The sequence below is a fragment of the Conger conger genome, chromosome 17, assembly GCF_963514075.1.
Source record: "Conger conger chromosome 17, fConCon1.1, whole genome shotgun sequence".
NCBI classification, from domain to species: Eukaryota; Metazoa; Chordata; class Actinopteri; order Anguilliformes; family Congridae; genus Conger; species Conger conger.
Window position 1 is genome coordinate 39,757,259 of NC_083776.1, and position 20,650 is coordinate 39,777,908.

Genomic DNA, 20,650 nt, shown 5'->3' on the forward strand with positions numbered 1-20,650 from the left:
ATTCTGTGCTGTTGTGAATTTTCCATTTTGTGTTTGTGGTGCTCTTTCCGGCTTTGTGACAGTCCAGGTGATAGTAGTCCTTGATGTGGTTGGTGATCTGCCGGGTGATGATGATGTTGTGAAGTTCCTGTTTTTGAAAAAACATGATGTTGCGTGCGTCCCATAAAGTGTGCTTGGTGATGTTGATCACCCTCCAGGCAATCTCCTCCTCAGCAGATGTGATCCCGTTGCGGGGGCCGAGGAGGATATCCCGGAGGGTCAGTGACTGTGTGTCAGTGTATGTGTCCAGGAAAGTGAAAATGGATTGCCAGATAGATTTGGCCTTTCTGCAGTGCCACAGGAGGTGATCTCCGGTTTCCTTTTCGTTACAGCGAGGGTACGGGCATGTCTCCGCCAGGGCCAAGCTCCTCCTGAACATGAACACCCTGGTGGGGAGAGCTTTCAGCACAGCTAGCCACGCCAGGTCTTTCTGTGTGTTCAGAAGGCATGGGTGATTTATGTTTTTCCAAACTGTAGTGGCTGTGCTGTGGGTCGTGTTGTCGGGTCTGTGTAAATGTTCCTGTGCATTTGTGGTGTTTTTGATTTCCTGAAATGTCCAGTGAGTGAGCTGTGCAGTGTGCAGACGTGCTGTGTAGATGTACCGGCGGAGTGACCTGTAGGGCTGGGGGGGGTCCCAGGAGTAGGGGTGCCTGTGATCCAGGATGCAGAGCCCCAGGGGTCTTAAGCTGGTGGTGAAGTAAAAACGGGTCATGTATCCGGTTTTGTTACTGCGGTTTTTTATGGAGTTGATGTGGTAGGCGAGGCTCTGCATCCTGATCAGTTCTGCGACGTTTGGCACGCCTCTACCCCCGTTCCTAGGGTCCTTCCACATGATCAGCCTCTTTACCCTCTCCTGCCTATTCCCCCAGACAAAACCAAAGACAATTTTGTTAATTTGTTTCTCAATATGCTTGTCTGGGGGAAAGATCTTTCCGACATAGGCGAGGATCGGGTAAAGGATCGTCTGTACTATGAGGATTCTCCCCGTCATTGACAGTGCCCTGGAACTCCAACTGCAGGTCTTAGCTCGAGCCCGGCCGAGGGCCCCGGCCCAGCTCCGGTCCCCGGAGTTGGTCCTGTCGAACGTGACGCCAAGGATGTTCACGGATGTACGAATGGGAAATGTGTCCGACAGGACCTGGTCGACCGCCCAGGCCCTGGACACAAACACCTTGCTCTTGGTCTTGTTAATTATTGCGGAGGTGGCTGTGCAGAAGTGGTCCAGAGTCCTAATGATGTGCTGTACAGACGTTTGTTCAGTGCAGAAAAGTGTGATGTCGTCCATGTATGCAAGTGCCTTGAGTTGTTCTGTGCACCCTGGGAGTGTGTAGCCGGTGATGTCTGTGTTTGTCCTGATTTTGTGTAAGAGTGGTTCCAGGCAGTGTATGTACAGTAGTGCAGAAAGTGGGCAACCCTGTCTAACCCCTGAGTGTATGGGAAAGTGTTCTGTAGTGTGTCCATTAACCAATATTTTTGCTGTGTTGTTTTGATAGATGATGTGTATCCATTTTCTAAGACCAAGAGGGAGGTTCATTGCCTCCAGGACCTTAAACATGTAGCTATGGCCCACTCTGTCGAAGGCCTTCTCCTGATCTAGATTAAACATGCAAAAAGGTTTTGACCGTTCGACAGAGTGGGCCATGATGTCCCGAATGAGCACCAGGTTATCGGCGGTCGACCTCTCCGGGACCCCGCAAGCCTGGTCCGGACCCACGACCTGAGGGGTAGTCTCCTGGAGCCTGTACATGAGGGCCTTCGCCAAGAGCTTGTAGTCGGCCCCCAAGAGGTTAATAGGCCTCCAGTTTGTCAGGCTACGCTCATCACCCTTGCCCTTGTAAATAAGGGTGATGACGCTCTCTGTCATCGAGGGGGCCAACCGGCCCTCACTGTACACCGCGGAGAGCACCGATGTTAAATCTACCTTGAGGTGTTCCCAAAAGGTTTGGTAGTACTCGGCCGGGAGCCCGTCGGGACCCGGAGTTTTGCCGGTGTTCAGGCCTTTCACCACGTGGGTGAGCTCCTCCACGGACAGACTCTCCTCCTCCTCCTCCTCTCCTTCTCCTGCCCGGGGTGCTATGGCTGGGATGTCCTGTAGGTATGTGTCCACCATGTGCTCATCCATGTGCTTTGTGCTATACAGATCAGTGTAGAATGCCCTGATGTGGTTGTGTATATTCTGTTCACCCGTGATGATTTGTCCTGTGTTGTCCAGTAATGTCTGTATGTGATTCTTTTTGTTCTTGATCTTCCTAAAAAAGTAACGGGTGCATTTTTCATTTTGTTCTAGGTGTTGAATTCTGCTTTGATGTCTAATTTTTTCCTGTTCCTGTCTATAGAGTGCTGAGAGGTTGTGTTTGGCCTGTGTGATTTCTTGTGCGACCTGGAATCCCTGTGCCTGTAGTGCTGCTAGTCGTTGGAGTGTGCTGTGCAATTTTTTTGTTTGTTCCCTCCTTTTCTGTGCCTGCCTGCGTCCTGCCGTGATGAAGTAACCCTTAGTGCGTGTCTTGACCATTTCCCACCATTCTACGGGTGACGTGAAGAGTTCCTTGAGTGATGCCCATTCTTGTAGTCTATTGATGTATGCCTGTTTTATTGCTTTGTCCTCTAGTAGTGATGTGTTTAGTTTCCAGATTCCTCTCCCCCTGTGTGTTTGTGCTGGTGTTGTAATCTGGATGGTGAGTGCTTTGTGATCTGAAAAGAAGACTGTTTGTGCTGTGATGTTCTGTGATTGTATCTGATGGCTCAGAAGGAGGAGGTCTATCCGGGAAAAGGATTTGCCACAGGAGCTCACCCACGTGTAGCGTGGCACCAGGTCCCGACCGGCGTCAGTGAGGGAGTAGTCCGCTATGACTGACGCCAGCTCCCGACTCGAGCGGTCCCTCCACGGCCGGCTCCGATCCTCATCCCTCAGGGCACAGTTGAAGTCCCCTGCCATCACGACGGGGAGGTTTCCCAAAAGGATTGGACGCAGCTTGGGGAAAAAGGCTGTGCGCTCATTTTGGTTTGCGGGTGCATAAACATTAATAACCTTAAAGTGAAAATTGTTATAAACAAGTTCAACTGCTAAAATCCTTCCTGCCTCCACCACTTTTTTCCGGGTTATCTTGACTGAGTTATTCTTGATTAATATTGCCACCCCATCTGCACGTGCCACACTCGAACCCGACCACACCGAATCCCCTATGGCCCATTCATTCTGATAATCTATGTAATCTGTTAAAAAGGGGATTCTACACTCTTGTAAACATAAAATGTCTGTGTTTTGTGTTGTGAGGAATGCCATGACGTCTGCCCTTTTCTTACTGTTCTGAATACTGCGTACGTTTAATGTGAGGATGTTTAATGTGCTCATGATTGTTGTTGTAGTGGTAACTAGTGCAATGACAGTGGTGTATGTATGGTACTGCGTCCAATCCATAGCTGATCACGGGAGGTGATATTTACTTCTGCCCTTTCCCTGTTCTAGATTCTGGAGGACCCCCCCCCGGGTGGATTGGAGGAGGACCTGGCGGGCAGAGTGGTGAGGGGTGTGGCTGGCTTACCGGCTCTCGACGCACTCAGGGCTGCCTGCGAAGCGTGCACTGGTCCAGCTGTGTCCGGGCGGGTGTCAATGTAAAGTTTGGTGAGTCGGAGTGTTTCCCTAGATACGCGTGTCTGTGGGGGTGGTCGTGTCTGTGGGTGTTGTAATTTGACCGTCCTGTCTATAACTTCTCCCCATATGTAGTCCAGTTCAGGTGCGTCGTCTTTGTCAGGTGTGCTGTGTGAAGTTCTGGGTCTGGTGGGTTTTGCTGGTGCTGGTTGTGCTGGTTCTGTCATCGTTTTCCCAGAGGAGCGGTGTGTCCTTGGGGTGACTACGGGTTTGGGGGGTATTTGGGTAGTGGTCGGGCTGTCCGTCTGTGCGTGTTTTACTGGCTGTGCTGGTTTGTCAGGTTGTGTCGGCGGTTCCACTGTCTGTGGAGGTGGCGGTGGTGGCTGTTTTTCTGGTGGTGGTAGTGGTGGTGCTGGGGGTTGTTTTTCTGCTTGTGTGGGTTCTGGTTCTGTGTCCTGATTGGTGGAGGTGGTGGTAGTTCTTTTCCTTTCCCGTGGTCGGGGGTCTCTTTTTCTTTTTCCAAGGATGTCTGGTGACAGTGTGTCTGTTGTGTTGTCTGTGTCTGTGGGCAGAGTGGAGGGTGTGCTGTCTGTGATCTCAATCTCCTCGTCCTCGCTCTTGACTTCTATCTGTTCAGTGTCTGTAGTGGTGGAAGGGGAGTTGGTGCTAGTACTGTCTTGTGTCGTGCACTGTCCAGGATTTCCACACGGGAGTGAGTCTGTCTGTGTGTCTGGTCCAACTGTCTCCATCTGTGAGGGGTTTGGGGGCTGGTCTGTGTCGGGTTCTGTCTCGGACTGTGGTGTAGGGGTGGGTTGTTCTGTGGTGGTGGGGTGCTGAGGGGGGGTCTGTGCGGGTTCTGTGGTTGCATCGTGTGTTTGTGGGTTTGTGTTGGTTGTGTTTTGTGGGGGTGGTGCTGTGTTCTGTGGAGGGGGTGCTGTGTCCTGTGGAGGGTGGTCTGTGCCCTGTTGTGCGTTGCTGTCTGTGCGTGCTCGTGTTTTGTTGGCATATGAGGATGGACAGTCCCTGAAAACATGCTCCTGGCTCCCACATAGATTACACCTCCGTGCCTCTGTGCATTTGTTTGTCTGGTGCTCCCCTCCACAATTTTTACATTTAATCACCGTGCATGCTGCTGCAAGGTGCCCCAGGTTCCCACAGGTGCGGCAAAGTTTTGGCATCCCATTATAAAAAATTTGTCCCCTGTTCTGTCCCAAAGTGATGGTGCTGGGTAAATGCCTGACCCCCCCGATGGATGTGTCGTCTGGGTGCAGACGGACTAACCATTTTCTGGCGCCTGTCCACACCCCGTCCTCGTCGTATACCCGTCTCACGTCCGATACCAATGTGCCGTGTCTGCTTAACCAAAGTGAAATGTCATAGTCTGAAACTGATTCATTATAAAATAAAACTGTGATAACCTTAACCTCCCTGTCAGTGAGTGCTTCTACTGTGAATTTGTTCAGTGGTGTTTGTGTGGCTTTCTGTCTGTACTGATTCCAAAACATCTCTAGTGTCTGTGCATTCTTAAAACTGGTTTCAAATATGTCCCTAGGACCAGGCAGCTTGAACAGGCAGTTCAAGTCAGACGGAGCGAAGCCCAAACCTCTCTGCAGCACTGCTCTGCTGAACTCCAGGCGTGTCAGTGATGGTTCCGGGTCAGTGCGGTTGTGGATGAATCTGACTGCGTTGTGCCTTCTCGTGCCGGGTGCTCGCTGGTTCTCCATGATGTTTCGGGTGTGCAGGTAGGTGGAATGAGAAGGTGGGGGGGAGGGGGAATGGGGAGAAGGGGGAAGGGTGGGGAAAGGAAAAGGGGTAGGGAAACACTCACAAACAAAAGAAATAAAAGTAAAATAGAGGTTCAAAATCAAAATGAGGGTGAAAGAAAAAGGGGAAAAAAGGAACAGGTATTTAGTGGGGTTTAACTGAGAAAACAACTCAAAGAAACTAAAACTGGAAAGGGAGAAGGCTGCAGTGCAACCTCCTCCAATATTACTCCCCTAAGAATCTGGGGTCTGGCGCATAGACACTCAGCTGATTGCAGGTCTCCTCTGGCTCCCTCTGCGGGGTCAGGCTCCAGGATCTGGCTCCAGGCTCTTTCAGGCAGCAGGCCGCAGTCCCTAGCTCCGGGCTCCTCCTGGGTGAACCGCCTTCGTGATCACGGTATCTCCCCTGCCAGGTAAGTATGAGTTGGAATCCGCAAGGGATGGGCCGGACCGCTAGGTGGTACGTTGCACAGTTACGGTTTCTGAGTATTCGGCTAGCAGCCCGTCAAGTCACAATGTCTAGCCGGTTCAAAAGTCTGATTTGCGCTCTTGCGGCTAGCCGCATAAACGATGGCAACCTTTTCATTCATGTACTTCTTTTTTTTTCATGTGTTTATTATTTTGGCGTTTTCCCACCGCATTTCAAGGACGACTTTCTGTTTCCCCACAATGCAACAGTGTACATTGCCCTCAACCGCAAACAGAGCGCATTTCAGTCGCGGTGATGTCACGTCGAACACCAAGCCAGAGCCCTGCCGAAATGCGACACCTAAATGGACAAGTGACCGTGTGCAAGATGCGACGTGAGTTCCAAACGGTTCGTCGGGTGTGCTTGAAAATGGCCTCAAATTAAAGCTGACAGTCTGCACTTGAACTTGGTTGTCGTTGTGTCCTTTCAAACTGAAATCGCTAGAGCGCAGAACCAAAAGAAGAAAAACACGTGCCACTGTCCAATGAAGTGCGGCGCTCACTGTAACTCGGCAATCCTGCTTCATGATAGGCTACAGACGTGTAAGGAAAATGTGCGGTACTCTTGGTGTGAAGTGAATTTGCATTGCACTGATTTAGCCTGTGTTGTGTCTAAAATAGCGCCGTACGTAATGAATTTGGATGCTAGCCTTGTTCCTTTGCAATGCGCTGCCCAAGTGTCTGGGTAAGACATGAGAAGCATAAACGGGTAATAGACTAAACGATATAGCACTGTGCGCGACGTGTTTTGAACGTTGTGAAACAGCAGCGCCTGTCCAAAAGCATAGTGAAAAAAGCTTACAGCACCTGGTATTCCCAGGCGGTCTCCCATCCAAGTACTAACCGGGCCCGACCCTGCTTAGCTTCCGAGATCAGGCGTATTCAGAGTGGTATGGCCGTAAGCGAAGGAAAGGCAGCACAAGGGGGTATTTGCACATTAATCGAGTCTATCGTTTGACCACGTGACCAGGGGAGAGCGCGAACGCAGTCCCCCACTAGCAGAAATTATGCAGTCGAGATTCCCACATTTGAGGAATTCGCAGGGGTCAACACAGCCGGAGTGCAATGGCCGAGCCTCGCCCTGGGTGAACCGCCTTCGTGATCACGGTATCTCCCCTGCCAGGTAAGTATGAGTTGGAATCCGCAAGGGATGGGCCGGACCGCTAGGTGGTACGTTGCACAGTTACGGTTTCTGAGTATTCGGCTAGCAGCCCGTCAAGTCACAATGTCTAGCCGGTTCAAAAGTCTGATTTGCGCTCTTGCGGCTAGCCGCATAAACGATGGCAACCTTTTCATTCATGTACTTCTTTTTTTTTCATGTGTTTATTATTTTGGCGTTTTCCCACCGCATTTCAAGGACGACTTTCTGTTTCCCCACAATGCAACAGTGTACATTGCCCTCAACCGCAAACAGAGCGCATTTCAGTCGCGGTGATGTCACGTCGAACACCAAGCCAGAGCCCTGCCGAAATGCGACACCTAAATGGACAAGTGACCGTGTGCAAGATGCGACGTGAGTTCCAAACGGTTCGTCGGGTGTGCTTGAAAATGGCCTCAAATTAAAGCTGACAGTCTGCACTTGAACTTGGTTGTCGTTGTGTCCTTTCAAACTGAAATCGCTAGAGCGCAGAACCAAAAGAAGAAAAACACGTGCCACTGTCCAATGAAGTGCGGCGCTCACTGTAACTCGGCAATCCTGCTTCATGATAGGCTACAGACGTGTAAGGAAAATGTGCGGTACTCTTGGTGTGAAGTGAATTTGCATTGCACTGATTTAGCCTGTGTTGTGTCTAAAATAGCGCCGTACGTAATGAATTTGGATGCTAGCCTTGTTCCTTTGCAATGCGCTGCCCAAGTGTCTGGGTAAGACATGAGAAGCATAAACGGGTAATAGACTAAACGATATAGCACTGTGCGCGACGTGTTTTGAACGTTGTGAAACAGCAGCGCCTGTCCAAAAGCATACAGCACCTGGTATTCCCAGGCGGTCTCCCATCCAAGTACTAACCGGGCCCGACCCTGCTTAGCTTCCGAGATCAGGCGTATTCAGAGTGGTATGGCCGTAAGCGAAGGAAAGGCAGCACAAGGGGGTATTTGCACATTAATCGAGTCTATCGTTTGACCACGTGATCAGGGGAGAGCGCGAACGCAGTCCCCCACTAGCAGAAATTATGCAGTCGAGATTCCCACATTTGAGGAATTCGCAGGGGTCAACACAGCCGGAGTGCAATGGCCGAGCCTCGCCCTGGGTGAACCGCCTTCGTGATCACGGTATCTCCCCTGCCAGGTAAGTATGAGTTGGAATCCGCAAGGGATGGGCCGGACCGCTAGGTGGTACGGTGCACAGTTACGGTTTCTGAGTATTCGGCTAGCAGCCCGTCAAGTCACAATGTCTAGCCGGTTCAAAAGTCTGATTTGCGCTCTTGCGGCTAGCCGCATAAACGATGGCAACCTTTTCATTCATGTACTTCTTTTTTTTTCATGTGTTTATTATTTTGGCGTTTTCCCACCGCATTTCAAGGACGACTTTCTGTTTCCCCACAATGCAACAGTGTACATTGCCCTCAACCGCAAACAGAGCGCATTTCAGTCGCGGTGATGTCACGTCGAACACCAAGCCAGAGCCCTGCCGAAATGCGACACCTAAATGGACAAGTGACCGTGTGCAAGATGCGACGTGAGTTCCAAACGGTTCGTCGGGTGTGCTTGAAAATGGCCTCAAATTAAAGCTGACAGTCTGCACTTGAACTTGGTTGTCGTTGTGTCCTTTCAAACTGAAATCGCTAGAGCGCAGAACCAAAAGAAGAAAAACACGTGCCACTGTCCAATGAAGTGCGGCGCTCACTGTAACTCGGCAATCCTGCTTCATGATAGGCTACAGACGTGTAAGGAAAATGTGCGGTACTCTTGGTGTGAAGTGAATTTGCATTGCACTGATTTAGCCTGTGTTGTGTCTAAAATAGCGCCGTACGTAATGAATTTGGATGCTAGCCTTGTTCCTTTGCAATGCGCTGCCCAAGTGTCTGGGTAAGACATGAGAAGCATAAACGGGTAATAGACTAAACGATATAGCACTGTGCGCGACGTGTTTTGAACGTTGTGAAACAGCAGCGCCTGTCCAAAAGCATAGTGAAAAAAGCTTACAGCACCTGGTATTCCCAGGCGGTCTCCCATCCAAGTACTAACCGGGCCCGACCCTGCTTAGCTTCCGAGATCGGGCGTATTCAGAGTGGTATGGCCGTAAGCGAAGGAAAGGCAGCACAAGGGGGTATTTGCACATTAATCGAGTCTATCGTTTGACCACGTGATCAGGGGAGAGCGCGAACGCAGTCCCCCACGAGCAGAAATTATGCAGTCGAGATTCCCACATTTGAGGAATTCGCAGGGGTCAACACAGCCGGAGTGCAATGGCCGAGTCTCGCCCTGGGTGAACCGCCTTCGTGATCACGGTATCTCCCCTGCCAGGTAAGTATGAGTTGGAATCCGCAAGGGATGGGCCGGACCGCTAGGTGGTACGTTGCACAGTTACGGTTTCTGAGTATTCGGCTAGCAGCCCGTCAAGTCACAATGTCTAGCCGGTTCAAAAGTCTGATTTGCGCTCTTGCGGCTAGCCGCATAAACGATGGCAACCTTTTCATTCATGTACTTCTTTTTTTTTTTATGTGTTTATTATTTTGGCGTTTTCCCACCGCATTTCAAGGACGACTTTCTGTTTCCCCACAATGCAACAGTGTACATTGCCCTCAACCGCAAACAGAGCGCATTTCAGTCGCGGTGATGTCACGTCGAACACCAAGCCAGAGCCCTGCCGAAATGCGACACCTAAATGGACAAGTGACCGTGTGCAAGATGCGACGTGAGTTCCAAACGGTTCGTCGGGTGTGCTTGAAAATGGCCTCAAATTAAAGCTGACAGTCTGCACTTGAACTTGGTTGTCGTTGTGTCCTTTCAAACTGAAATCGCTAGAGCGCAGAACCAAAAGAAGAAAAACACGTGCCACTGTCCAATGAAGTGCGGCGCTCACTGTAACTCGGCAATCCTGCTTCATGATAGGCTACAGACGTGTAAGGAAAATGTGCGGTACTCTTGGTGTGAAGTGAATTTGCATTGCACTGATTTAGCCTGTGTTGTGTCTAAAATAGCGCCGTACGTAATGAATTTGGATGCTAGCCTTGTTCCTTTGCAATGCGCTGCCCAAGTGTCTGGGTAAGACATGAGAAGCATAAACGGGTAATAGACTAAACGATATAGCACTGTGCGCGACGTGTTTTGAACGTTGTGAAACAGCAGCGCCTGTCCAAAAGCATACAGCACCTGGTATTCCCAGGCGGTCTCCCATCCAAGTACTAACCGGGCCCGACCCTGCTTAGCTTCCGAGATCAGGCGTATTCAGAGTGGTATGGCCGTAAGCGAAGGAAAGGCAGCACAAGGGGGTATTTGCACATTAATCGAGTCTATCGTTTGACCACGTGATCAGGGGAGAGCGCGAACGCAGTCCCCCACTAGCAGAAATTATGCAGTCGAGATTCCCACATTTGAGGAATTCGCAGGGGTCAACACAGCCGGAGTGCAATGGCCGAGCCTCGCCCTGGGTGAACCGCCTTCGTGATCACGGTATCTCCCCTGCCAGGTAAGTATGAGTTGGAATCCGCAAGGGATGGGCCGGACCGCTAGGTGGTACGGTGCACAGTTACGGTTTCTGAGTATTCGGCTAGCAGCCCGTCAAGTCACAATGTCTAGCCGGTTCAAAAGTCTGATTTGCGCTCTTGCGGCTAGCCGCATAAACGATGGCAACCTTTTCATTCATGTACTTCTTTTTTTTTCATGTGTTTATTATTTTGGCGTTTTCCCACCGCATTTCAAGGACGACTTTCTGTTTCCCCACAATGCAACAGTGTACATTGCCCTCAACCGCAAACAGAGCGCATTTCAGTCGCGGTGATGTCACGTCGAACACCAAGCCAGAGCCCTGCCGAAATGCGACACCTAAATGGACAAGTGACCGTGTGCAAGATGCGACGTGAGTTCCAAACGGTTCGTCGGGTGTGCTTGAAAATGGCCTCAAATTAAAGCTGACAGTCTGCACTTGAACTTGGTTGTCGTTGTGTCCTTTCAAACTGAAATCGCTAGAGCGCAGAACCAAAAGAAGAAAAACACGTGCCACTGTCCAATGAAGTGCGGCGCTCACTGTAACTCGGCAATCCTGCTTCATGATAGGCTACAGACGTGTAAGGAAAATGTGCGGTACTCTTGGTGTGAAGTGAATTTGCATTGCACTGATTTAGCCTGTGTTGTGTCTAAAATAGCGCCGTACGTAATGAATTTGGATGCTAGCCTTGTTCCTTTGCAATGCGCTGCCCAAGTGTCTGGGTAAGACATGAGAAGCATAAACGGGTAATAGACTAAACGATATAGCACTGTGCGCGACGTGTTTTGAACGTTGTGAAACAGCAGCGCCTGTCCAAAAGCATAGTGAAAAAAGCTTACAGCACCTGGTATTCCCAGGCGGTCTCCCATCCAAGTACTAACCGGGCCCGACCCTGCTTAGCTTCCGAGATCGGGCGTATTCAGAGTGGTATGGCCGTAAGCGAAGGAAAGGCAGCACAAGGGGGTATTTGCACATTAATCGAGTCTATCGTTTGACCACGTGATCAGGGGAGAGCGCGAACGCAGTCCCCCACGAGCAGAAATTATGCAGTCGAGATTCCCACATTTGAGGAATTCGCAGGGGTCAACACAGCCGGAGTGCAATGGCCGAGTCTCGCCCTGGGTGAACCGCCTTCGTGATCACGGTATCTCCCCTGCCAGGTAAGTATGAGTTGGAATCCGCAAGGGATGGGCCGGACTGCTAGGTGGTACGTTGCACAGTTACGGTTTCTGAGTATTCGGCTAGCAGCCCGTCAAGTCACAATGTCTAGCCGGTTCAAAAGTCTGATTTGCGCTCTTGCGGCTAGCCGCATAAACGATGGCAACCTTTTCATTCATGTACTTCTTTTTTTTTTATGTGTTTATTATTTTGGCGTTTTCCCACCGCATTTCAAGGACGACTTTCTGTTTCCCCACAATGCAACAGTGTACATTGCCCTCAACCGCAAACAGAGCGCATTTCAGTCGCGGTGATGTCACGTCGAACACCAAGCCAGAGCCCTGCCGAAATGCGACACCTAAATGGACAAGTGACCGTGTGCAAGATGCGACGTGAGTTCCAAACGGTTCGTCGGGTGTGCTTGAAAATGGCCTCAAATTAAAGCTGACAGTCTGCACTTGAACTTGGTTGTCGTTGTGTCCTTTCAAACTGAAATCGCTAGAGCGCAGAACCAAAAGAAGAAAAACACGTGCCACTGTCCAATGAAGTGCGGCGCTCACTGTAACTCGGCAATCCTGCTTCATGATAGGCTACAGACGTGTAAGGAAAATGTGCGGTACTCTTGGTGTGAAGTGAATTTGCATTGCACTGATTTAGCCTGTGTTGTGTCTAAAATAGCGCCGTACGTAATGAATTTGGATGCTAGCCTTGTTCCTTTGCAATGCGCTGCCCAAGTGTCTGGGTAAGACATGAGAAGCATAAACGGGTAATAGACTAAACGATATAGCACTGTGCGCGACGTGTTTTGAACGTTGTGAAACAGCAGCGCCTGTCCAAAAGCATACAGCACCTGGTATTCCCAGGCGGTCTCCCATCCAAGTACTAACCGGGCCCGACCCTGCTTAGCTTCCGAGATCAGGCGTATTCAGAGTGGTATGGCCGTAAGCGAAGGAAAGGCAGCACAAGGGGGTATTTGCACATTAATCGAGTCTATCGTTTGACCACGTGATCAGGGGAGAGCGCGAACGCAGTCCCCCACTAGCAGAAATTATGCAGTCGAGATTCCCACATTTGAGGAATTCGCAGGGGTCAACACAGCCGGAGTGCAATGGCCGAGCCTCGCCCTGGGTGAACCGCCTTCGTGATCACGGTATCTCCCCTGCCAGGTAAGTATGAGTTGGAATCCGCAAGGGATGGGCCGGACCGCTAGGTGGTACGGTGCACAGTTACGGTTTCTGAGTATTCGGCTAGCAGCCCGTCAAGTCACAATGTCTAGCCGGTTCAAAAGTCTGATTTGCGCTCTTGCGGCTAGCCGCATAAACGATGGCAACCTTTTCATTCATGTACTTCTTTTTTTTTCATGTGTTTATTATTTTGGCGTTTTCCCACCGCATTTCAAGGACGACTTTCTGTTTCCCCACAATGCAACAGTGTACATTGCCCTCAACCGCAAACAGAGCGCATTTCAGTCGCGGTGATGTCACGTCGAACACCAAGCCAGAGCCCTGCCGAAATGCGACACCTAAATGGACAAGTGACCGTGTGCAAGATGCGACGTGAGTTCCAAACGGTTCGTCGGGTGTGCTTGAAAATGGCCTCAAATTAAAGCTGACAGTCTGCACTTGAACTTGGTTGTCGTTGTGTCCTTTCAAACTGAAATCGCTAGAGCGCAGAACCAAAAGAAGAAAAACACGTGCCACTGTCCAATGAAGTGCGGCGCTCACTGTAACTCGGCAATCCTGCTTCATGATAGGCTACAGACGTGTAAGGAAAATGTGCGGTACTCTTGGTGTGAAGTGAATTTGCATTGCACTGATTTAGCCTGTGTTGTGTCTAAAATAGCGCCGTACGTAATGAATTTGGATGCTAGCCTTGTTCCTTTGCAATGCGCTGCCCAAGTGTCTGGGTAAGACATGAGAAGCATAAACGGGTAATAGACTAAACGATATAGCACTGTGCGCGACGTGTTTTGAACGTTGTGAAACAGCAGCGCCTGTCCAAAAGCATAGTGAAAAAAGCTTACAGCACCTGGTATTCCCAGGCGGTCTCCCATCCAAGTACTAACCGGGCCCGACCCTGCTTAGCTTCCGAGATCGGGCGTATTCAGAGTGGTATGGCCGTAAGCGAAGGAAAGGCAGCACAAGGGGGTATTTGCACATTAATCGAGTCTATCGTTTGACCACGTGATCAGGGGAGAGCGCGAACGCAGTCCCCCACGAGCAGAAATTATGCAGTCGAGATTCCCACATTTGAGGAATTCGCAGGGGTCAACACAGCCGGAGTGCAATGGCCGAGTCTCGCCCTGGGTGAACCGCCTTCGTGATCACGGTATCTCCCCTGCCAGGTAAGTATGAGTTGGAATCCGCAAGGGATGGGCCGGACCGCTAGGTGGTACGTTGCACAGTTACGGTTTCTGAGTATTCGGCTAGCAGCCCGTCAAGTCACAATGTCTAGCCGGTTCAAAAGTCTGATTTGCGCTCTTGCGGCTAGCCGCATAAACGATGGCAACCTTTTCATTCATGTACTTCTTTTTTTTTTATGTGTTTATTATTTTGGCGTTTTCCCACCGCATTTCAAGGACGACTTTCTGTTTCCCCACAATGCAACAGTGTACATTGCCCTCAACCGCAAACAGAGCGCATTTCAGTCGCGGTGATGTCACGTCGAACACCAAGCCAGAGCCCTGCCGAAATGCGACACCTAAATGGACAAGTGACCGTGTGCAAGATGCGACGTGAGTTCCAAACGGTTCGTCGGGTGTGCTTGAAAATGGCCTCAAATTAAAGCTGACAGTCTGCACTTGAACTTGGTTGTCGTTGTGTCCTTTCAAACTGAAATCGCTAGAGCGCAGAACCAAAAGAAGAAAAACACGTGCCACTGTCCAATGAAGTGCGGCGCTCACTGTAACTCGGCAATCCTGCTTCATGATAGGCTACAGACGTGTAAGGAAAATGTGCGGTACTCTTGGTGTGAAGTGAATTTGCATTGCACTGATTTAGCCTGTGTTGTGTCTAAAATAGCGCCGTACGTAATGAATTTGGATGCTAGCCTTGTTCCTTTGCAATGCGCTGCCCAAGTGTCTGGGTAAGACATGAGAAGCATAAACGGGTAATAGACTAAACGATATAGCACTGTGCGCGACGTGTTTTGAACGTTGTGAAACAGCAGCGCCTGTCCAAAAGCATACAGCACCTGGTATTCCCAGGCGGTCTCCCATCCAAGTACTAACCGGGCCCGACCCTGCTTAGCTTCCGAGATCAGGCGTATTCAGAGTGGTATGGCCGTAAGCGAAGGAAAGGCAGCACAAGGGGGTATTTGCACATTAATCGAGTCTATCGTTTGACCACGTGATCAGGGGAGAGCGCGAACGCAGTCCCCCACTAGCAGAAATTATGCAGTCGAGATTCCCACATTTGAGGAATTCGCAGGGGTCAACACAGCCGGAGTGCAATGGCCGAGCCTCGCCCTGGGTGAACCGCCTTCGTGATCACGGTATCTCCCCTGCCAGGTAAGTATGAGTTGGAATCCGCAAGGGATGGGCCGGACCGCTAGGTGGTACGGTGCACAGTTACGGTTTCTGAGTATTCGGCTAGCAGCCCGTCAAGTCACAATGTCTAGCCGGTTCAAAAGTCTGATTTGCGCTCTTGCGGCTAGCCGCATAAACGATGGCAACCTTTTCATTCATGTACTTCTTTTTTTTTCATGTGTTTATTATTTTGGCGTTTTCCCACCGCATTTCAAGGACGACTTTCTGTTTCCCCACAATGCAACAGTGTACATTGCCCTCAACCGCAAACAGAGCGCATTTCAGTCGCGGTGATGTCACGTCGAACACCAAGCCAGAGCCCTGCCGAAATGCGACACCTAAATGGACAAGTGACCGTGTGCAAGATGCGACGTGAGTTCCAAACGGTTCGTCGGGTGTGCTTGAAAATGGCCTCAAATTAAAGCTGACAGTCTGCACTTGAACTTGGTTGTCGTTGTGTCCTTTCAAACTGAAATCGCTAGAGCGCAGAACCAAAAGAAGAAAAACACGTGCCACTGTCCAATGAAGTGCGGCGCTCACTGTAACTCGGCAATCCTGCTTCATGATAGGCTACAGACGTGTAAGGAAAATGTGCGGTACTCTTGGTGTGAAGTGAATTTGCATTGCACTGATTTAGCCTGTGTTGTGTCTAAAATAGCGCCGTACGTAATGAATTTGGATGCTAGCCTTGTTCCTTTGCAATGCGCTGCCCAAGTGTCTGGGTAAGACATGAGAAGCATAAACGGGTAATAGACTAAACGATATAGCACTGTGCGCGACGTGTTTTGAACGTTGTGAAACAGCAGCGCCTGTCCAAAAGCATAGTGAAAAAAGCTTACAGCACCTGGTATTCCCAGGCGGTCTCCCATCCAAGTACTAACCGGGCCCGACCCTGCTTAGCTTCCGAGATCGGGCGTATTCAGAGTGGTATGGCCGTAAGCGAAGGAAAGGCAGCACAAGGGGGTATTTGCACATTAATCGAGTCTATCGTTTGACCACGTGATCAGGGGAGAGCGCGAACGCAGTCCCCCACGAGCAGAAATTATGCAGTCGAGATTCCCACATTTGAGGAATTCGCAGGGGTCAACACAGCCGGAGTGCAATGGCCGAGTCTCGCCCTGGGTGAACCGCCTTCGTGATCACGGTATCTCCCCTGCCAGGTAAGTATGAGTTGGAATCCGCAAGGGATGGGCCGGACCGCTAGGTGGTACGTTGCACAGTTACGGTTTCTGAGTATTCGGCTAGCAGCCCGTCAAGTCACAATGTCTAGCCGGTTCAAAAGTCTGATTTGCGCTCTTGCGGCTAGCCGCATAAACGATGGCAACCTTTTCATTCATGTACTTCTTTTTTTTTTTATGTGTTTATTATTTTGGCGTTTTCCCACCGCATTTCAAGGACGACTTTCTGTTTCCCCACAATGCAACAGTGTACATTGCCCTCAACCGCAAACAGAGCGCATTTCAGTCGCGGTGATGTCACGTCGAACACCAAGCCAGAGCCCTGCCGAAATGCGACACCTAAATGGACAAGTGACCGTGTGCAAGATGCGACGTGAGTTCCAAACGGTTCGTCGGGTGTGCTTGAAAATGGCCTCAAATTAAAGCTGACAGTCTGCACTTGAACTTGGTTGTCGTTGTGTCCTTTCAAACTGAAATCGCTAGAGCGCAGAACCAAAAGAAGAAAAACACGTGCCACTGTCCAATGAAGTGCGGCGCTCACTGTAACTCGGCAATCCTGCTTCATGATAGGCTACAGACGTGTAAGGAAAATGTGCGGTACTCTTGGTGTGAAGTGAATTTGCATTGCACTGATTTAGCCTGTGTTGTGTCTAAAATAGCGCCGTACGTAATGAATTTGGATGCTAGCCTTGTTCCTTTGCAATGCGCTGCCCAAGTGTCTGGGTAAGACATGAGAAGCATAAACGGGTAATAGACTAAACGATATAGCACTGTGCGCGACGTGTTTTGAACGTTGTGAAACAGCAGCGCCTGTCCAAAAGCATAGTGAAAAAAGCTTACAGCACCTGGTATTCCCAGGCGGTCTCCCATCCAAGTACTAACCGGGCCCGACCCTGCTTAGCTTCCGAGATCGGGCGTATTCAGAGTGGTATGGCCGTAAGCGAAGGAAAGGCAGCACAAGGGGGTATTTGCACATTAATCGAGTCTATCGTTTGACCACGTGATCAGGGGAGAGCGCGAACGCAGTCCCCCACTAGCAGAAATTATACAGTCGAGATTCCCACATTTGAGGAATTCGCAGGGGTCAACACAGCCGGAGTGCAATGGCCGAGCCTCGCCCTGGGTGAACCGCCTTCGTGATCACGGTATCTCCCCTGCCAGGTAAGTATGAGTTGGAATCCGCAAGGGATGGGCCGGACCGCTAGGTGGTACGTTGCACAGTTACGGTTTCTGAGTATTCGGCTAGCAGCCCGTCAAGTCACAATGTCTAGCCGGTTCAAAAGTCTGATTTGCGCTCTTGCGGCTAGCCGCATAAACGATGGCAACCTTTTCATTCATGTACTTCTTTTTTTTTCATGTGTTTATTATTTTGGCGTTTTCCCACCGCATTTCAAGGACGACTTTCTGTTTCCCCACAATGCAACAGTGTACATTGCCCTCAACCGCAAACAGAGCGCATTTCAGTCGCGGTGATGTCACGTCGAACACCAAGCCAGAGCCCTGCCGAAATGCGACACCTAAATGGACAAGTGACCGTGTGCAAGATGCGACGTGAGTTCCAAACGGTTCGTCGGGTGTGCTTGAAAATGGCCTCAAATTAAAGCTGACAGTCTGCACTTGAACTTGGTTGTCGTTGTGTCCTTTCAAACTGAAATCGCTAGAGCGCAGAACCAAAAGAAGAAAAACACGTGCCACTGTCCAATGAAGTGCGGCGCTCACTGTAACTCGGCAATCCTGCTTCATGATAGGCTACAGACGTGTAAGGAAAATGTGCGGTACTCTTGGTGTGAAGTGAATTTGCATTGCACTGATTTAGCCTGTGTTGTGTCTAAAATAGCGCCGTACGTAATGAATTTGGATGCTAGCCTTGTTCCTTTGCAATGCGCTGCCCAAGTGTCTGGGTAAGACATGAGAAGCATAAACGGGTAATAGACTAAACGATATAGCACTGTGCGCGACGTGTTTTGAACGTTGTGAAACAGCAGCGCCTGTCCAAAAGCATAGTGAAAAAAGCTTACAGCACCTGGTATTCCCAGGCGGTCTCCCATCCAAGTACTAACCGGGCCCGACCCTGCTTAGCTTCCGAGATCAGGCGTATTCAGAGTGGTATGGCCGTAAGCGAAGGAAAGGCAGCACAAGGGGGTATTTGCACATTAATCGAGTCTATCGTTTGACCACGTGACCAGGGGAGAGCGCGAACGCAGTCCCCCACTAGCAGAAATTATGCAGTCGAGATTCCCACATTTGAGGAATTCGCAGGGGTCAACACAGCCGGAGTGCAATGGCCGAGCCTCGCCCTGGGTGAACCGCCTTCGTGATCACGGTATCTCCCCTGCCAGGTAAGTATGAGTTGGAATCCGCAAGGGATGGGCCGGACCGCTAGGTGGTACGTTGCACAGTTACGGTTTCTGAGTATTCGGCTAGCAGCCCGTCAAGTCACAATGTCTAGCCGGTTCAAAAGTCTGATTTGCGCTCTTGTGGCTAGCCGCATAAACGATGGCAACCTTTTCATTCATGTACTTCTTTTTTTTTCATGTGTTTATTATTTTGGCGTTTTCCCACCGCATTTCAAGGACGACTTTCTGTTTCCCCACAATGCAACAGTGTACATCGCCCTCAACCGCAAACAGAGCGCATTTCAGTCGCGGTGATGTCACGTCGAACACCAAGCCAGAGCCCTGCCGAAATGCGACACCTAAATGGACAAGTGACCGTGTGCAAGATGCGACGTGAGTTCCAAACGGTTCGTCGGGTGTGCTTGAAAATGGCCTCAAATTAAAGCTGACAGTCTGCACTTGAACTTGGTTGTCGTTGTGTCCTTTCAAACTGAAATCGCTAGAGCGCAGAACCAAAAGAAGAAAAACACGTGCCACTGTCCAATGAAGTGCGGCGCTCACTGTAACTCGGCAATCCTGCTTCATGATAGGCTACAGACGTGTAAGGAAAATGTGCGGTACTCTTGGTGTGAAGTGAATTTGCATTGCACTGATTTAGCCTGTGTTGTGTCTAAAATAGCGCCGTACGTAATGAATTTGGATGCTAGCCTTGTTCCTTTGCAATGCGCTGCCCAAGTGTCTGGGTAAGACATGAGAAGCATAAACGGGTAATAGACTAAACGATATAGCACTGTGCGCGACGTGTTTTGAACGTTGTGAAACAGCAGCGCCTGTCCAAAAGCATAGTGAAAAAAGCTTACAGCACCTGGTATTCCCAGGCGGTCTCCCATCCAAGTACTAACCGGGCCCGACCCTGCTTAGCTTCCAAGATCGGGCGTATTCAGAGTGGTATGGCCGTAAGCGAAGGAAAGGCAGCACAAGGGGGTATTTGCACATTAATCGAGTCTATCGTTTGACCACGTGATCAGGGGAGAGCGCGAACGCAGTCCCCCACTAGCAGAAATTATACAGTCGAGATTCCCACATTTGAGGAATTCGCAGGGGTCAACACAGCCGGAGTGCAATGGCCGAGCCTCGCCCTGGGTGAACCGCCTTCGTGATCACGGTATCTCCCCTGCCAGGTAAGTATGAGTTGGAATCCGCAAGGGATGGGCCGGACCGCTAGGTGGTACGTTGCACAGTTACGGTTTCTGAGTATTCGGCTAGCAGCCCGTCAAATCACAATGTCTAGCCGGTTCAAAAGTCTGATTTGCGCTCTTGCGGCTAGCCGCATAAACGATGGCAACCTTTTCATTCATGTACTTCTTTTTTTTTCATGTGTTTATTATTTTGGCGTTTTCCCACCGCATTTCAAGGACGACTTTCTGTTTCCCCACAATGCAACAGTGTACATCGCCCTCAACCGCAAACAGAGCGCATTTCAGTCGCGGTGATGTCACGTCGAACACCAAGCCAGAGCCCTGCCGAAATGCGACACCTAAATGGACAAGTGACCGTGTGCAAGATGCGACGTGAGTTCCAAACGGTTCGTCGGGTGTGCTTGAAAATGGCCTCAAATTAAAGCTGACAGTCTGCACTTGAACTTGGTTGTCGTTGTGTCCTTTCAAACTGAAATCGCTAGAGCGCAGAACCAAAAGAAGAAAAACACGTGCCACTGTCCAATGAAGTGCGGCGCTCACTGTAACTCGGCAATCCTGCTTCATGATAGGCTACAGACGTGTAAGGAAAATGTGCGGTACTCTTGGTGTGAAGTGAATTTGCATTGCACTGATTTAGCCTGTGTTGTGTCTAAAATAGCGCCGTACGTAATGAATTTGGATGCTAGCCTTGTTCCTTTGCAATGCGCTGCCCAAGTGTCTGGGTAAGACATGAGAAGCATAAACGG

At 50.2% G+C, this 20,650-nt stretch overlaps 12 non-coding genes and 12 pseudogenes across 12 annotated transcripts; all 24 read right to left on the minus strand.

Annotated features, from left to right (window-relative positions):
• Positions 1 to 6,654: 6,654 nt before the first annotated feature.
• LOC133117439 (5S ribosomal RNA) lies at positions 6,655 to 6,763 on the minus strand (annotated as a pseudogene).
• Positions 6,764 to 6,826: 63 nt separating this feature from the next.
• Positions 6,827 to 6,990, minus strand: LOC133117589 (U1 spliceosomal RNA). The gene has a single exon (XR_009706135.1). It is a non-coding gene; the product is annotated as a U1 spliceosomal RNA (small nuclear RNA).
• Positions 6,991 to 7,818: 828 nt separating this feature from the next.
• Positions 7,819 to 7,927, minus strand: LOC133117496 (5S ribosomal RNA; annotated as a pseudogene).
• A 63-nt stretch (positions 7,928 to 7,990) lies between these two features.
• LOC133117590 (U1 spliceosomal RNA) lies at positions 7,991 to 8,154 on the minus strand. The gene has a single exon (XR_009706136.1). It is a non-coding gene; the product is annotated as a U1 spliceosomal RNA (small nuclear RNA).
• An 842-nt stretch (positions 8,155 to 8,996) lies between these two features.
• On the minus strand, positions 8,997 to 9,105 carry LOC133117305 (5S ribosomal RNA; annotated as a pseudogene).
• Positions 9,106 to 9,168: 63 nt separating this feature from the next.
• LOC133117737 (U1 spliceosomal RNA) lies at positions 9,169 to 9,332 on the minus strand. The gene has a single exon (XR_009706278.1). It is a non-coding gene; the product is annotated as a U1 spliceosomal RNA (small nuclear RNA).
• An 829-nt stretch (positions 9,333 to 10,161) lies between these two features.
• LOC133117497 (5S ribosomal RNA) lies at positions 10,162 to 10,270 on the minus strand (annotated as a pseudogene).
• A 63-nt stretch (positions 10,271 to 10,333) lies between these two features.
• LOC133117592 (U1 spliceosomal RNA) lies at positions 10,334 to 10,497 on the minus strand. Its single transcript, XR_009706138.1, has one exon. It is a non-coding gene; the product is annotated as a U1 spliceosomal RNA (small nuclear RNA).
• An 842-nt stretch (positions 10,498 to 11,339) lies between these two features.
• Positions 11,340 to 11,448, minus strand: LOC133117306 (5S ribosomal RNA; annotated as a pseudogene).
• Positions 11,449 to 11,511: 63 nt separating this feature from the next.
• Positions 11,512 to 11,675, minus strand: LOC133117738 (U1 spliceosomal RNA). Its single transcript, XR_009706279.1, has one exon. It is a non-coding gene; the product is annotated as a U1 spliceosomal RNA (small nuclear RNA).
• Positions 11,676 to 12,503: 828 nt separating this feature from the next.
• Positions 12,504 to 12,612, minus strand: LOC133117498 (5S ribosomal RNA; annotated as a pseudogene).
• A 63-nt stretch (positions 12,613 to 12,675) lies between these two features.
• LOC133117593 (U1 spliceosomal RNA) lies at positions 12,676 to 12,839 on the minus strand. The gene has a single exon (XR_009706139.1). It is a non-coding gene; the product is annotated as a U1 spliceosomal RNA (small nuclear RNA).
• An 842-nt stretch (positions 12,840 to 13,681) lies between these two features.
• LOC133117307 (5S ribosomal RNA) lies at positions 13,682 to 13,790 on the minus strand (annotated as a pseudogene).
• Positions 13,791 to 13,853: 63 nt separating this feature from the next.
• On the minus strand, positions 13,854 to 14,017 carry LOC133117739 (U1 spliceosomal RNA). Its single transcript, XR_009706280.1, has one exon. It is a non-coding gene; the product is annotated as a U1 spliceosomal RNA (small nuclear RNA).
• An 828-nt stretch (positions 14,018 to 14,845) lies between these two features.
• LOC133117501 (5S ribosomal RNA) lies at positions 14,846 to 14,954 on the minus strand (annotated as a pseudogene).
• A 63-nt stretch (positions 14,955 to 15,017) lies between these two features.
• Positions 15,018 to 15,181, minus strand: LOC133117594 (U1 spliceosomal RNA). Its single transcript, XR_009706140.1, has one exon. It is a non-coding gene; the product is annotated as a U1 spliceosomal RNA (small nuclear RNA).
• An 842-nt stretch (positions 15,182 to 16,023) lies between these two features.
• Positions 16,024 to 16,132, minus strand: LOC133117308 (5S ribosomal RNA; annotated as a pseudogene).
• Positions 16,133 to 16,195: 63 nt separating this feature from the next.
• Positions 16,196 to 16,359, minus strand: LOC133117740 (U1 spliceosomal RNA). Its single transcript, XR_009706281.1, has one exon. It is a non-coding gene; the product is annotated as a U1 spliceosomal RNA (small nuclear RNA).
• Positions 16,360 to 17,202: 843 nt separating this feature from the next.
• On the minus strand, positions 17,203 to 17,311 carry LOC133117309 (5S ribosomal RNA; annotated as a pseudogene).
• Positions 17,312 to 17,374: 63 nt separating this feature from the next.
• LOC133117757 (U1 spliceosomal RNA) lies at positions 17,375 to 17,538 on the minus strand. Its single transcript, XR_009706297.1, has one exon. It is a non-coding gene; the product is annotated as a U1 spliceosomal RNA (small nuclear RNA).
• An 842-nt stretch (positions 17,539 to 18,380) lies between these two features.
• LOC133117440 (5S ribosomal RNA) lies at positions 18,381 to 18,489 on the minus strand (annotated as a pseudogene).
• A 63-nt stretch (positions 18,490 to 18,552) lies between these two features.
• LOC133117595 (U1 spliceosomal RNA) lies at positions 18,553 to 18,716 on the minus strand. The gene has a single exon (XR_009706141.1). It is a non-coding gene; the product is annotated as a U1 spliceosomal RNA (small nuclear RNA).
• An 842-nt stretch (positions 18,717 to 19,558) lies between these two features.
• Positions 19,559 to 19,667, minus strand: LOC133117491 (5S ribosomal RNA; annotated as a pseudogene).
• A 63-nt stretch (positions 19,668 to 19,730) lies between these two features.
• On the minus strand, positions 19,731 to 19,894 carry LOC133117758 (U1 spliceosomal RNA). Its single transcript, XR_009706298.1, has one exon. It is a non-coding gene; the product is annotated as a U1 spliceosomal RNA (small nuclear RNA).
• Positions 19,895 to 20,650: the final 756 nt, after the last annotated feature.